At 41.7% G+C, this 12,801-nt stretch overlaps 1 protein-coding gene across 2 annotated transcripts in view; it reads left to right on the forward strand.

The window, feature by feature from the left end:
• Positions 1 to 660: 660 nt before the first annotated feature.
• Positions 661 to 12,801, forward strand: part of PCGF5 (polycomb group ring finger 5) — a 65,738-nt gene continuing 53,597 nt past the window's right edge. Inside the window, exons 1-2 of one of the 2 annotated variants that reach the window (XM_056494701.1) lie at positions 661 to 1,077; positions 10,882 to 10,991. The gene's annotated coding sequence lies outside the window, so the exon portion shown is untranslated. The remainder of the gene's footprint in view (positions 1,078 to 10,881; positions 10,992 to 12,801) is intronic. The other variant, XM_056494702.1, reaches the window with a different exon arrangement.

Genomic DNA, 12,801 nt, shown 5'->3' on the forward strand with positions numbered 1-12,801 from the left:
TTAAAACTGTTTATTTCACTGGAAATTACCAAGGATAAGATATGAGTCACACCCACCCCAGCAGAAATAAACTAAGAGAAAATACCCCTCGCTGGGATGGCCTTTTGCCTACAGCGCGGTGTTTCTGTGCAGCCGCTGCTCAGGGCAGCAACCCGCGCTGCCTGCGGCTGCTCGCTCCGCACCGCGTACTGCCCGAACTTCTGAAATGCTCGGGACGCGATGGGCTAAGAGCGGCGAAGAAGGGTCTGACTGGTGCTGTGCTCTTGCTGGGGCCGCACCTGGCCGGGGAAGGGGCGGGAAAGTGCAGCGGCCGCTGCTCGGTAAGGGCCCGTCCCTGGGGCGGAGGGAGCGCATCCAACTCCCAGCCCGGCAAACGCAGCCACAGGAGCACCGAGGGGCAGCCCCTCCTCCCCGGGCGCAGCCGCTGGCGCGGGGCAGCCAGAGGCACCCCCCGGTTACATAACTAGCGCCTGAGGGGCGGCTCCGCCTGTCCCGCCCCGCCACAGCCGGCGGAGAGCGCGGAGCGCCCCGGCCGCGCTGGCACCGGGCGGGCAGCGGCTCCGCGCCGGCCCCGCCGCCTCAGCGGGCACGCGCAGGGCGCATGCGCGTCCCGGGCCCGCCGGCGCGCCGGGCATGCGCGGGGGCGGCGGCCGGGCAGCGGCTGAGGGCGGGCGGGCGGCGGTGCCGGCGGAGCCCGCGGGGCACCGGCCGCCCTGAGCCCCGCAGCCCGGCGGGGGCTTCACCGGCGGCCGAGCGGCGCCGGGGGCCCCCGGGGCGACAGCGCCCGAGCCCGGCTGTGCCCCAGTTTGTGTCCAATCAGAGAGTGCAGCGCCTGCACCGGGCGGGCGGCAATGCGTAAACAAGCCCCGGGAACTCCTCCGCCCCCCGCGCTCCCCTCCGCGCCGCTCCCCGCGCCGCCCCGCAGCCGCCCCCGCCCGCCAAGTCCGGCGAGGCGCGTTCCCGCCGCTCCGCCGCCCTCCCCTCCCCCGCCCGCCCGCCCAGCCGGCGCCGCCCGCGCTGCCACACGCACCCACTCCCGCACACGCCCGCGGGTGCCCGTGGCCTCTGCAGGGGAAGGTAAGGGGCCCGCCGGGGGCCGCCGAGCTGCGGATGCGTGCGGGGGGATCATGTGTCATAACAAGTTGTTGAACGTGACATTGCTCTTGAACTGCGGCGGCGGCGGACGCCGGGCCGCCGCCGAGTAACTTTCTCCTCCAATTCGGCGCTGAGGAGGGATCCGGCGGCGGCCGGGCAGGGCGGCGGGGCTGGGAGCGCTCGGGAGAGGCTGGTGCCGTCCGCGATGCGTGCGGCTTCCCGGGGAGACGGCGCCCAGCGCGGCGGGGGACGAGCGAGGGCTCCGCGTCTGGCGGCTGCTGCGGGAGCCGCTGCCGCCCCGGCGAGGATTTTTCTAGCAAGGCACCGGGGCGGGCAGCGAGCGAGGAGCGGGTCCGAGCATCTCCCGCGGGTAGTTATCGCCGCTGATGCTCCGTGGCGGTTTGGCTCGCTTCCGGCGTGATTAGCTCGGCTTATTATGTAAGATGTCACCGGAGGAGGAGAGGCACAAGCCCTCGGTGTGGCGGAGGAGGGACGCACCGGTCCAGGTCCTTGCCCGCCCCAGGTGCCGGAGCAGAGGCAGCAGCCCCGGCCGGGAGGGAACGGGAGCTCCCCTCCCTTCGCCGTCCGCCGCCGGAATACGGCTGCTCGTTTTACACGTGGGTTGGGTGTGTTCCCCAAACCTTGCCTTTGAGCAGAAACCTAACCTGTCCTGGTTCGTCTCCCATGTTTGATTGCTTCTATTCTCTCTCAAAGAAAAAAAAAAAAAAATAAACGTTTGAGCATAAAAAAAAGTTTAAAAACTTGATTTTTGCTTCCTTTATGTGCATATTTAGTACATTAATGTGGTCTGGAGACGATTGAATGAATCATCAGTTCTCTGAAAGAAAAGCAAGTGAATCATCTCACACGCACAACAGTGAGGGAGCATAGTTGGTGCCGAGGATAGTGAAAGGTTGGTGTCAGTTTCTGACACGCAATGGGATGTCAGACGTATAGACAATGCTCAGAAACCCTGCAGGTTTCCTGCGGCTGGTTTGCTGTGAAAGTTTTGCACCATTCAATTGCAGTTTTTCTGGCTCAGTGGTTAAATGGTAACCTCTTTCAGTTAGCAACTTGTTACCCATTATTTTAGCCAAATAGTCAGAAGAGGGATGTAAATGATAAGAATTAAGTAACTTTGTTCAAAGTGTATGAATTTAAAATAATAAAATTAAGCAATAATACCTAAAAAGTATCATCATGCTATGTCCCTACCCTGAAAACAGGAACAGATCCTGGCTGCTTTTAATCTGGGTTTTGTTTTGCTTGTTAGTCTTTGATAGTCTTTGTTGAAATAAAAAATACACTAATGTGTGTTTTTAAAAGTTAAGCCAGTTGATTTAATAAATATGTTGGAGTTGTACCTAGATGGACTTCTGTTCCTGGTTGCCTTGTCTGTTGGTGTTTTAAATGGAATAGAGTCTGGATCCTATATGTAGTTGTCCTTTCAACTTCAACTTGCTTCCAAAGTGGATTGTTCACACTCCACGGGTTTGGGACATGTTCTTCTCTTCCTGTACAGAGGCAGAACTATGAATTTAACAAGATTATTTTTTCTTTTTTTTTTCTCGGCTTACCTGCCACTGTAAAGAAACAAAGTCACTGTTTCTAGCAGGGAGGCAGTGTTTTCCACATACAACCACGTGGTTTTACAGTATAAAGTAAGCGAAGCTCTTTGCATGTTTCCCTAGTAAACTATTCTGTTTTGTGTGGTATTAGGTATCTCTTATCACACTGCCTGTGTTTTGTACCTCTTGTCATTCTCCACATGGGAACAGAAAAGATTGATTTGGGTGTTTGTCACTGTTGGGGCGAAAGGATATGTTACCATTTTTGTTTGTCTAGAACTATACACTGGCGTCTCATAGTATTAATTAGAGGATTGGAGCAGCTAAGTGTGGGAAAACTCTATTACTTCAGGGCTCATTGCGTGGCTTTTAACATATCCCTATCAGAAATTCTGTAGTTAACCAAGTTAAGACTGCACATGACAGTGAAAGTTCTGCAATAGAGAATCTCTTAGGTATGCTGGGTGGTCAAGTTAACAAACAGGGAAAATACTGGTTTATTTATGCATTTCATGCAACAGTCAAATAGCATTCATCCTTATTTATTGAATTTCCTTAAAAAGAAGATAAAAACGTACAGTGTGTATGGCATTCTGTGTGCCCAGACCTCAGCTGAAAGCAGTAAAGGAAATAATACTCAAAGTGGACTTACCACTCTGCACTAGCTGGTTTTCCCTGCTCTATGAATACTCTAGGATTTAGAGTGAGAATGAAAAATTATAGATTTCACTTCTAAGCCTGCAGTATATGCAAAATAAAGTGAGATAAAATGTATTGGTTTGAAGTTGCTCCTGTGCAGCTCCATTTTTAGGACTGATAAGCAAATTACTGTGGGATGCACAGAAGAACTTAGAGAAAAGTTAATGCAGTGAAATTTATCTGCATTGCTTAGAGAAAAGCAATGGAGATAAAAGTGAAGTGTCTGAACTTTGTATCTTGATTTTTGCCATGTTGGGGATACATAGGCATTGTTTTTAGCATGAGCTATTGATATGTGTGTGTGTATATATATATATATATATATCAAAATTTATACTGCCTTTTATTTAAAAAAAATCATCAAGTTATAATCTTTCTGTGCTTTGAAGGACTGGTGCCAACAGCATCTTCATATATTTTTCCAGTTATCTCAATTAGAACATCCCAGTGAGGAAAAAAAAATCAACCCAAAAGATTAGTTCCTTTTTGCAGTTCTGGCTGTAAAGACCCTTTTTAGATAAGTGTGAGAGTCCCAAGCAAAGTTTTGATCTTTTCCTGTAGAAGGACATACTATTGGTGTTGAAAAGAGAAATCCTTTCTCTAGCTATTGACAACTTTGCACCAAGTACACCTTGGCTTGGGATTGTTTGTTCCCAAAATCCTCAGTTAAAAAACGTTTGCTGCAGTTGTCTGGGAAAAAGTTTTATTTAATTATTAGACTCAATATTTGAAAGATTAAGAAACAAAGTTGATTCTATATCAGTGTTGTAGCTGTTTTGAGTGGTGGTGGGTAGTGCCTTAGATATTTCTTACAATGAAGTTTATTTTCCTGATTATTGTGTTTTTAATCCTTAAATTTTTCCAGTAGGTGTAGTGCCATGAAAAGTAACAGCTTGACAGGCTTTGAGACTGGAGCCCGTCATGAGCAGAGCAGGTGCAGCACTGGCAGCCAGTTCCATTGGGCTGTGACAAGACAGTGTCTGTCTCAATGTGTGTCCATGGGAAATACAAGTGTTGCTGTCCTGATCTTGATTATTGCTTATAAAACAAAAATTGTTCACTGTCGATTGTGGGCCACTTCTGGAATGAAAGATATGTGGTGTTACCTGAGCACTATGGTCTCAATAGCAATCACTATTAGTTCTTACCTGTGAAACAAATAATTTTGACTGGTTACCTAAAGCTGAAACCAGTTATTCAATTATTTATAGTGAAATTTGTGCATATGTCAGTAGCTTCCCTAACAGCTGACAAAACTGTTCATTTACTACTGTACATTGGTCATTTCTTTCCTGTAATGGAATAATTTGGTTTGCCATTGGTTTATGTATATTTTGAGATTTGAAAGGAATTAAGAAAGTAGCCTGCTAATGTGCCATAATACTCCTACTTTCATAGAAGATCTGACCAGGAAAAGAGGTTAAAGATGAGAATAACAGTTATTGGGAGGATCTCCACCTCCCTTGAGATACTGTTGTGTCACTGACTGGTGCATCACAGAGAGTTTCAAGTTGCTGCAGTCTGTAATGGTTCAAGAGCTGCCTTCCCACACTGAGTCTTCACTGGCAGTTGAGTTGGTGCTCATTGTTTTAAAGAGGGCACACATGGAGATGAAGCAATGAGGAACAGGTATCCACACTGCAGACAGGGATGCCTTTGGTAGCCACTTTGCTCAGCTTCAGTATAGGTTCTTCCACAAGGAGGAAAACCACTTTGTGTTCCACAGTAATTCTTGTCATAAAGAACCCTTCCCACACACAACATACCAGTGGAGATGTAGCAAGGAGTAGCAATGAGACCTAAATTGGGAACAGTGATATTTTCCTGATTCATGGCTATGATTCTCATTACATGCATGATACTGATGGCAGTGTTACAGAGTTATTTTCTGTCAGCTGAATCTGTAAGTACAATCTGATACCAGCAGGGAGAGTTCTAGTTCATAATTGCTGTAAATTCTCTCACATCCAATTTGTCATTCCCATCTTTCAAACTCCACCCTATACACTTGTTTTGCTCACCTGTTGTTGCAGCTTAGTGTTTGAAATACAAGCTCTTGGGGAACCCCTTGTAATTCAGTCTGACTTTTTTGCATTGTGTTACATCTATTAAAGTCTTTGTGTATAAACAAAGTACCTTAAATTAAGGACATCCAAAATTTAAATATTCTGGAGATAGATTTCAGTGCTGGTTTCTACTAATCAGATCAGTCAGAGAGAGAAATTCTCTCTGCCACAAAAAAGTAGTTATCTTGAGATAAAAGTCTTGAGTGATTCTTGGAGAAGTGTCACCACTGATTAAAGCTAATGTAATTATATTTATTTCCTTCCTTAAGAAGAAGAACGAAATATATAAGAAACCAGACTCTTGATTATTTCATAGTGAAAACACAGTTCTTCTTTCAGATGGAAGATCATCTCTTAAATAGCCAATATGTGTATTGAATGAAGTTAAAGATGTTTCTTTCTTTCATGGTTTTATAAAATTGTTGTTTACTTTTTTGAAGAATCATCAGTACTAGCTGTAGAGACAAAAGATCCTTTATGTGATATAAATGATATTTTGAGTAAGTATTCTTGGTTGATTCTGGCTGTAGAATTTCTCTGCATACAAAGTGATTTTGAAGAGCTGCTTAATCAAACCAATATTTTTCAGCTTTCCATCTTAACTCTTTAGATATATCATAGATAAAGTAAATTTTTATGCTTTCATCCCAAATGCATATTTACCAAAAGTACAAGTGGGGGTTGGGGTTTAGTGGATTGTGATCAGAGAGTGCAATTAGGTTTACTTGAAATAATGTACTCAGTGACAATTAGTGTCTCTCACAGGCTAGTGCTTAAATTCTACTATCAATGTGTAACTTTTGTGTATTCCTTGATGAAAATTTAAAATGCAAATTTATCTGGGATTAGCCTCCAATTCAAAATTGCCACTAATTGCAGAGAAGCTCTTTCAGCTTATTTGTTGTGAAACCAGTGAGACTTATAACAGAGGAGCTTTTCTTTACACCTGGCTTCTCAAGGTGTAAAGCTCTTAGTACATCCACTAGTACAATAGGGAAAAACTCTTGGGCATACAAACCCTCCCTCAGGTTTTGAACAATAGAAGCAAACAATGAACTAGGTAGGGCTGCAGTTCCAGAAGACATCTACAACCACTGCTTAGAACAAAGGAAGTCTGCTGCTATGGCCAGTGCTCTCTGAAACCTGGCAGTCATTAAACTCCCAAATAAATTTAGTTTAATAAATAAGTTTAGTTTAGTAAATAAGTTTAATTAAGCCATCAAGAAACTAGGAAGAAGTTTTCTGCTGCTGTAGAGTATTAAATGGACTTACAGATGGATCAACAAGCTTCAGAGTGGTGCTTCCCTTCTTCGTGGTACAACTGGTCTGTTAGATCAGATCTGTTCATCTAACTATAGGTTTAGTCCAAGTTTGGAAGAGTTGCTGTAAGTTTGTTTCTGTTATGGCAATTAAACAGCTAATTTGATGAAAAGTGTGGTTATCACCTATAAATATTAGTGTGGGTAGAAATTCTGAGGTAGTGCTCTGTCCTGGGCAGAAGGAAAACACATCATTCCCACCAGAAGAGCACTGGAGGCTTTAGCTGGAGACACACTAGACAGTATCTCCAGTTAAGTATATTTATATCCAGAAGATGTGTGAACTCTCATTTCTACATTTGACTTGGTGATGAGGATTAAGAAGTGGGGGATGCATTCTGGCAGTGCAAGTCTTGCTTATTTGTCTGTAACATTGACAGAATAGCATAAATAGAACAGCATACATGTAAAAAACAGTTCTCTAATATTTACTGAAGGTAATCTCCTGTCTTCTTTTCTTGGATGCATGCTAGGCTACTGCACTAGCAGTGTGCTTGGGTCACATGGATTAGAGTTGCTGCAGCAAGTTTGGTGTTCTGTGGTTCTGGACTATGTGATACAAACTCTGCATCTGACTTCTTTCTTGGCAGAAGAGAATCCTCCCCACTCTCCCATCTAGCAGCCTTATACCTAGATTTCTCAAGTGTGTATTATAAGTAAAGAATATTTGCAAACATCTGCCAAACATTGGAGTTTTGTATTTACAGTTTCCATCTTTTGGAGTGGGTGGGTTATATGAGATAACACTGCTGACTGAAATTTCTTACAAGGGATGATAGCTACTTACCATGTAATTTTTGCTGTATGTTTTCAAAGGAAGTGTCTTGACTCTCATGAATCAAAGGAAGAACCCATAAAAATACAAATAGTTTTAAACATTAGCTTTAGCTGATGAAAACTGCTGTAACTTAAGCTGCAGTTTATCCACTTGACATAATCCCACTATTGAATATGCCTGTAGAATGAGTAACCACAAATACTCCTTGTACTTACTTTAGCTAAGTTACCATAGACCTTGCCTTGAATTGCTTATAAAATTGTCAGTTATTAAATAATTCCAAGAACAAGATAAGGAGAAGTTGTAATTTTCCCCAGTGTAGAAATGTTTTTGGTAACCTTTTCATTGAGCCAGGACCTCAAATTTGTTTGAATTATAGCCCTTGTATTATAAATGTATTTTTTGCTGTTCTTGTGAAAATAGAATTGTTAGATCTAAGTATAGGCCATTGAAAAAAATAATCTGAGTTTATATATGTTCTTAGGTGAGGTTGGTGAGAGTCTGCCTGTAATATTTTCCAAAGACAGTATCTGCAGCCAAGTCGTTGAGTAGAACTTTCCCTTTCATTGTTCCTCCTTGAACAGCAGAGAGAACAAGCCAAGAACCTCTCCTCACTTCAGTGCTTTCTGGCTTGGTATTGATTCTGTTTATTCACAAAGGTGAAGTCTGTTTGACAGGTGCAGAAGTCCAACTGCTGACAGCTTAGACTGCATGGAGCCATAGTAACTTAGCAGTAGAATTCCTGTATTTTGGAAATGGTGAAGTATAAAAATTAAACTGTTCTAATATAGCTAAAGGGCCAAAATGTTAGGACATGTCTTATTTTAGGTTGTTGGTGTGGCCATAATTTATCCATTGTAGTGCTCCTTACTTCTGTTCTTGAAAGGCTTTCTCCCCAGCACCCTCTTCCCACCTGCAGGCAAGTGTAGAATGGGCACAGGGGAATGCTGCAGGAAGACAAAGGATAACCAGCTCAGGGAAGTTGAATTCTGCCTTGGAGGGCTAGTATCTTGCATACTGAATCAGTGTTTTTTGCTGGCTAGGTAATGTAGGTCAGGAGTTCACAGATGGCCTTTCATTTTTAACAGTTGTGAGACACATGTAGCCAAATTTGCCCTTGTTTTGACATCACGAGTACAATCAAAATAGCGTGAAACAGAGCTGTTTACTGAGTACTGATTGTCCTGAAAAGTTGAACCTTTGAACATCAGGGGTGTGGAAATAGAGAGTACTTGAAACAGTTTGGACCTAGACTTCTATACTTCCCTTTTCTGTATCTGTAAATTATGGCTTACAGTGTTGTCTTGTTCAATAGGTTGTGGAGAAGATCCTTTTATTATTATCTGGGGAGCACTGAAATACTGGAGGAATGAGTGGGTATAACTGAGTGTGTTATCAAACACCTGGGAGTAAAATACTAAAAAAAGCCATAACTGTCTATACTAATTTGTTTGGTAGTAAATATAATATTAAAACCAGTGCTGAAGTTCACATATGTGCAAAGGGACAAATTTTTTTTCTCTGCAATTCTTTTGAAGACTAATTTTTACTGAAGTTATAATGATCTCAAAGGCCCCATTTAGGTATGGAATCCTGTTGAATTTGGCTTCATGAAGATGTATAGGATATTAATTTGTCTAAAGGTTGGGTATTTAAACAAAGGATTATAGTGGACAAATTGAGTTCAGGGAGAGACATTAGTCATACAGGTATATTGTTCCATAAATGCTTGGGTGTGCTGCTTGGAAGTACAAAAGTGCTATTTTATTTCTTAAAGGAATTATGCTTTGAGGTGCATCTGTGTAATTTTCTAGCAGATGTAAGCTCCTGCTGCCCGAGCTTGAAAAAACTAAGAAGATATCTGCTGATGTTTAGTGTAATATAAAGACAGAGCATATTAGCTGTGGCTCAGTGCCATGGTAACACCATTAGGTGCTACCCTGAACAGAACCCTGGCTAGAGTATGGTTTCTAGTCAGCTTCCAGCACAGACACATCTTGCTGCTAGTACAACCGTCTTGCAACTTTCCTTGTCATTAAAACAGGATTCATTAAAAATACTTTATTGAAACAAAGAAAGTGTTCTTTAGGAAGCTGTGATAGTGATCGTATGGATGAGTTCTGAATATGGAATTTGCATGAAGAAAGGCAGAGTTTTGGGAAGAACTAGTGTAAGTTTAGGACAATAGAAAGAAGCCCACAATACTTGAACCTAGACAATGCAGAGCTTTCTCTTATACATCAGTGGGTGGGATGTTATTGAATGTGCTTATTGGAGTAGGTGAAATTTACACTGGTCACAGCAATAAAACCTCTCATTCCTTGAAAGTGGCAGTTGACAGTTAAATGTTGATTCATGTACTTTCCTACAGGTAAGAAAAGCATAAACATTGCTGAGCATCCTGTATTGAGTGAAGCCTCAGAAGTTTGTTTTGCAGGAGCTCTTTGTAGGTTGGAGTAGATCAGGTAGCTCAGTGTGGTGTGTAAGAGTGGTAGAACACTGGCATTAATGATTGTGGCCATTCATTCATTCATGTTACATGAAGTGCTATATTGCTTCTCACAGGCTAATTGAACTCCTAAACTGTAGTCTCTTCTTTCTGACCACTTTTTTCCTAAGTGCGCAGGTTTTAAATAGTGACTAAAAAACCTGATGCTCCACTATTACTCATTTTATTATGTTCCTGTGAGCATCATTCCCTTGGAAGTCACCAGCTCTGTAGGCCTCAGTCTCTGGACCTATATTAAATACAAGGAAAGCAGTGATTCCATTTAAGTTAAACAGGGCATGGAAATCCAACTGCTGACTGTGCAGTTGCTGCTCTTGTCTCACTATGTACCAAAATTAATCAGTGTAATATGACCAGGAACTCCAGAACTTTTTTGTGTGGTCCTAACATAGGAAAAGATCTTTGAAAAAGCCTCTTTGACAGCTTGTGCTTTTATTTCTTCGGAGCATGCACAGCTGCAGGAGGAGATGCTTAGGCTGTATTCCTTCTCTAGAGGAAAGGCAGTAGATCAGATCTGTGCAGGATACCAGTGTGAAGTACCTTCATGGTTAGGATGTCCCTGCAGGACTCAACTACATTGCAATTGCCTGCACCAGGCATTACTGGACTTAATGACTGAGGCTTCTTCAGAGTTGTATTCCTGTGCTAAATATTTTCTTTTGAGGGGAGGAGGGAGGGCTGGAGTTGCTGCCTGTATAACCATATGCTTACAGACATTTGCTTTTTAGGTCTCATGCTTGTTTTTCTCTACAACGCTTCTGAGTTAGCAAGACTTCATATTCAGAGGTCTATTTTTTCACTGTCTCTTTTTCTTTTCCTTGCATGTTCCTTCTTTCACAAACACAAGGAACTGATCAAAATCCAAGTAGAAGATAAATTTTGGAATAAGAAGAAACCTGTGTATGCTGAAAAAAAATCACAGAAGGATTGTTGGAAGAATTTAGAGTTCAAGTTCTGGTATGAAATTCTAAATATTTTCCTTGGAATTTAGGTCACTGTCTGCTCTGGAAGACAAACCTCACTTAGCATAGATGATAACATGTAAAATAGGTCCATTGAGTCTGTGCAGGCCAGGCAAAGATTAGTTTTTACTAGAAAAACTATGTTTAAATGGGTTCTTACTAGCATAGCTCCTATTCTGTTGTACATGATATCCACTAAGATATGTTTCATCCTTTAATCAAATGAAGTGTCTTATATGTGAGGAAAGTTATGTAAGAAAACTTTTTTTTTAAATATGAAAACTAGCCAAAAAGTTAGGTCAACTTGCTAGTGCTAGATTTTTTTCCACTCAAAATGTTTTGAGTATGATATTTTTTCTTCCTTAGGATGTAGGAAGGAAAACCATTTGTAAATACTATTTGAGATGAATTCTTCAATCTCCATGATATAAAACCAAAATACAATTCATTTTTTTAACACTGAAAAGATTGAAATATTGCACACACTTAAACAATGCTTTGTCATTATTCACCTAAAAAATACCTTGGTCTATTTCTGACTTAATTTTCACTGAAGGCACTAGTAAGCATTCCTGCTAATTTAAGGGCCCACAATTTGAATCCTTTATACTTATTGCAGAAGTTCTAAATTTAAACCTGCGAATTTGCACAAAGCAAGCAAAAGGGTCTTTCTTTTAAAATCATATGCTTAAAACCCAGTAAATTTTATTTAAATTTAGAAAACCTTAATTGTTGTTTTTCGCTTCCATAGTACTAGAATTACATTTTTTTTTAATTTCTTTTTACTCTTAATTATCTCCAGAACTGTGCTGTGTAAAGGCTCGTCAGGCCAAAAGTTTACTGACTGGAATCAGTCACCTAATCTTAAAGAAATGGCTTGATTATTTTTAATCTTATGTAGGTGAACTTTCTGGTTCAATTTCAAAACATTTGTCTTTGAAATTGCAAGACAGAGGACTGGAAGGTCTCCATGCATGTTTTCCATATTCTAAGTGCTCTTTCATAAAAACACCTGTTCAGTATCCACTGCACTGCAATTCAAGCCATGATCTCATTGTTTCTAAGTGCCAAAGTCAGCTGATGTAAAGTGCTGCTACCAGAAGTTTGTTAGTTCTGTGTTCAGGGCAGCCAGAAGAAAGAACAGGGAGCAGGGAGAGGAGAAACTCATTAGATTAACAAGATGACACAAACTAAAATTAGTTTAAACTAAAAAATTTGCTTAACAAGATGGCACAAAACCTTGAGTAATGACCCGTAAAAATGGTAAAAATGAAATGGAGACATAATCTGGCACTTTTCTTACAGTAATGTAATCATGATTTCTCTACAATAGACATTTGATTCAAATGTTAGAATCAGCTTAATTATCAAAATTAAAAATCAAAAAAGCATCGTAAAGGAGGTAGAAGCAAAACAATGTAAATGGGGATGGCTAAGCATCATATCCTGCCAACTCTTTCCACACTTAAAACTGCAGAAATGAGTCTGCAGTGTTCAGTTGTTCATGAGGGAAACAGCAGAAAATATCACATGGAAGTAAGTCTAAAATTGATACATTCCATATAAATTTAATTAAGCTCTCTGATATTAGATGAGTTCAAATAGAAGCCTTAGACACTTCCATGTGCATATTCCAGAGCTAAGATCTAAAATAATAAAATAGAAGAATAGGCTAGATAGCAAAGGAGAAATCACTATGTAGAAACTATTTGTAGGTTCTATTTACAGAGTGCCTCATTCTTTCCTCACAAAGCCCAGACTTCTAAAGGAGTTTGGAAGGGTCATAGTATAATCAGCTGCCAGTG

The sequence above is a fragment of the Oenanthe melanoleuca genome, chromosome 6 (assembly GCF_029582105.1).
Source record: "Oenanthe melanoleuca isolate GR-GAL-2019-014 chromosome 6, OMel1.0, whole genome shotgun sequence".
NCBI lineage: Eukaryota > Metazoa > Chordata > Aves > Passeriformes > Muscicapidae > Oenanthe > Oenanthe melanoleuca.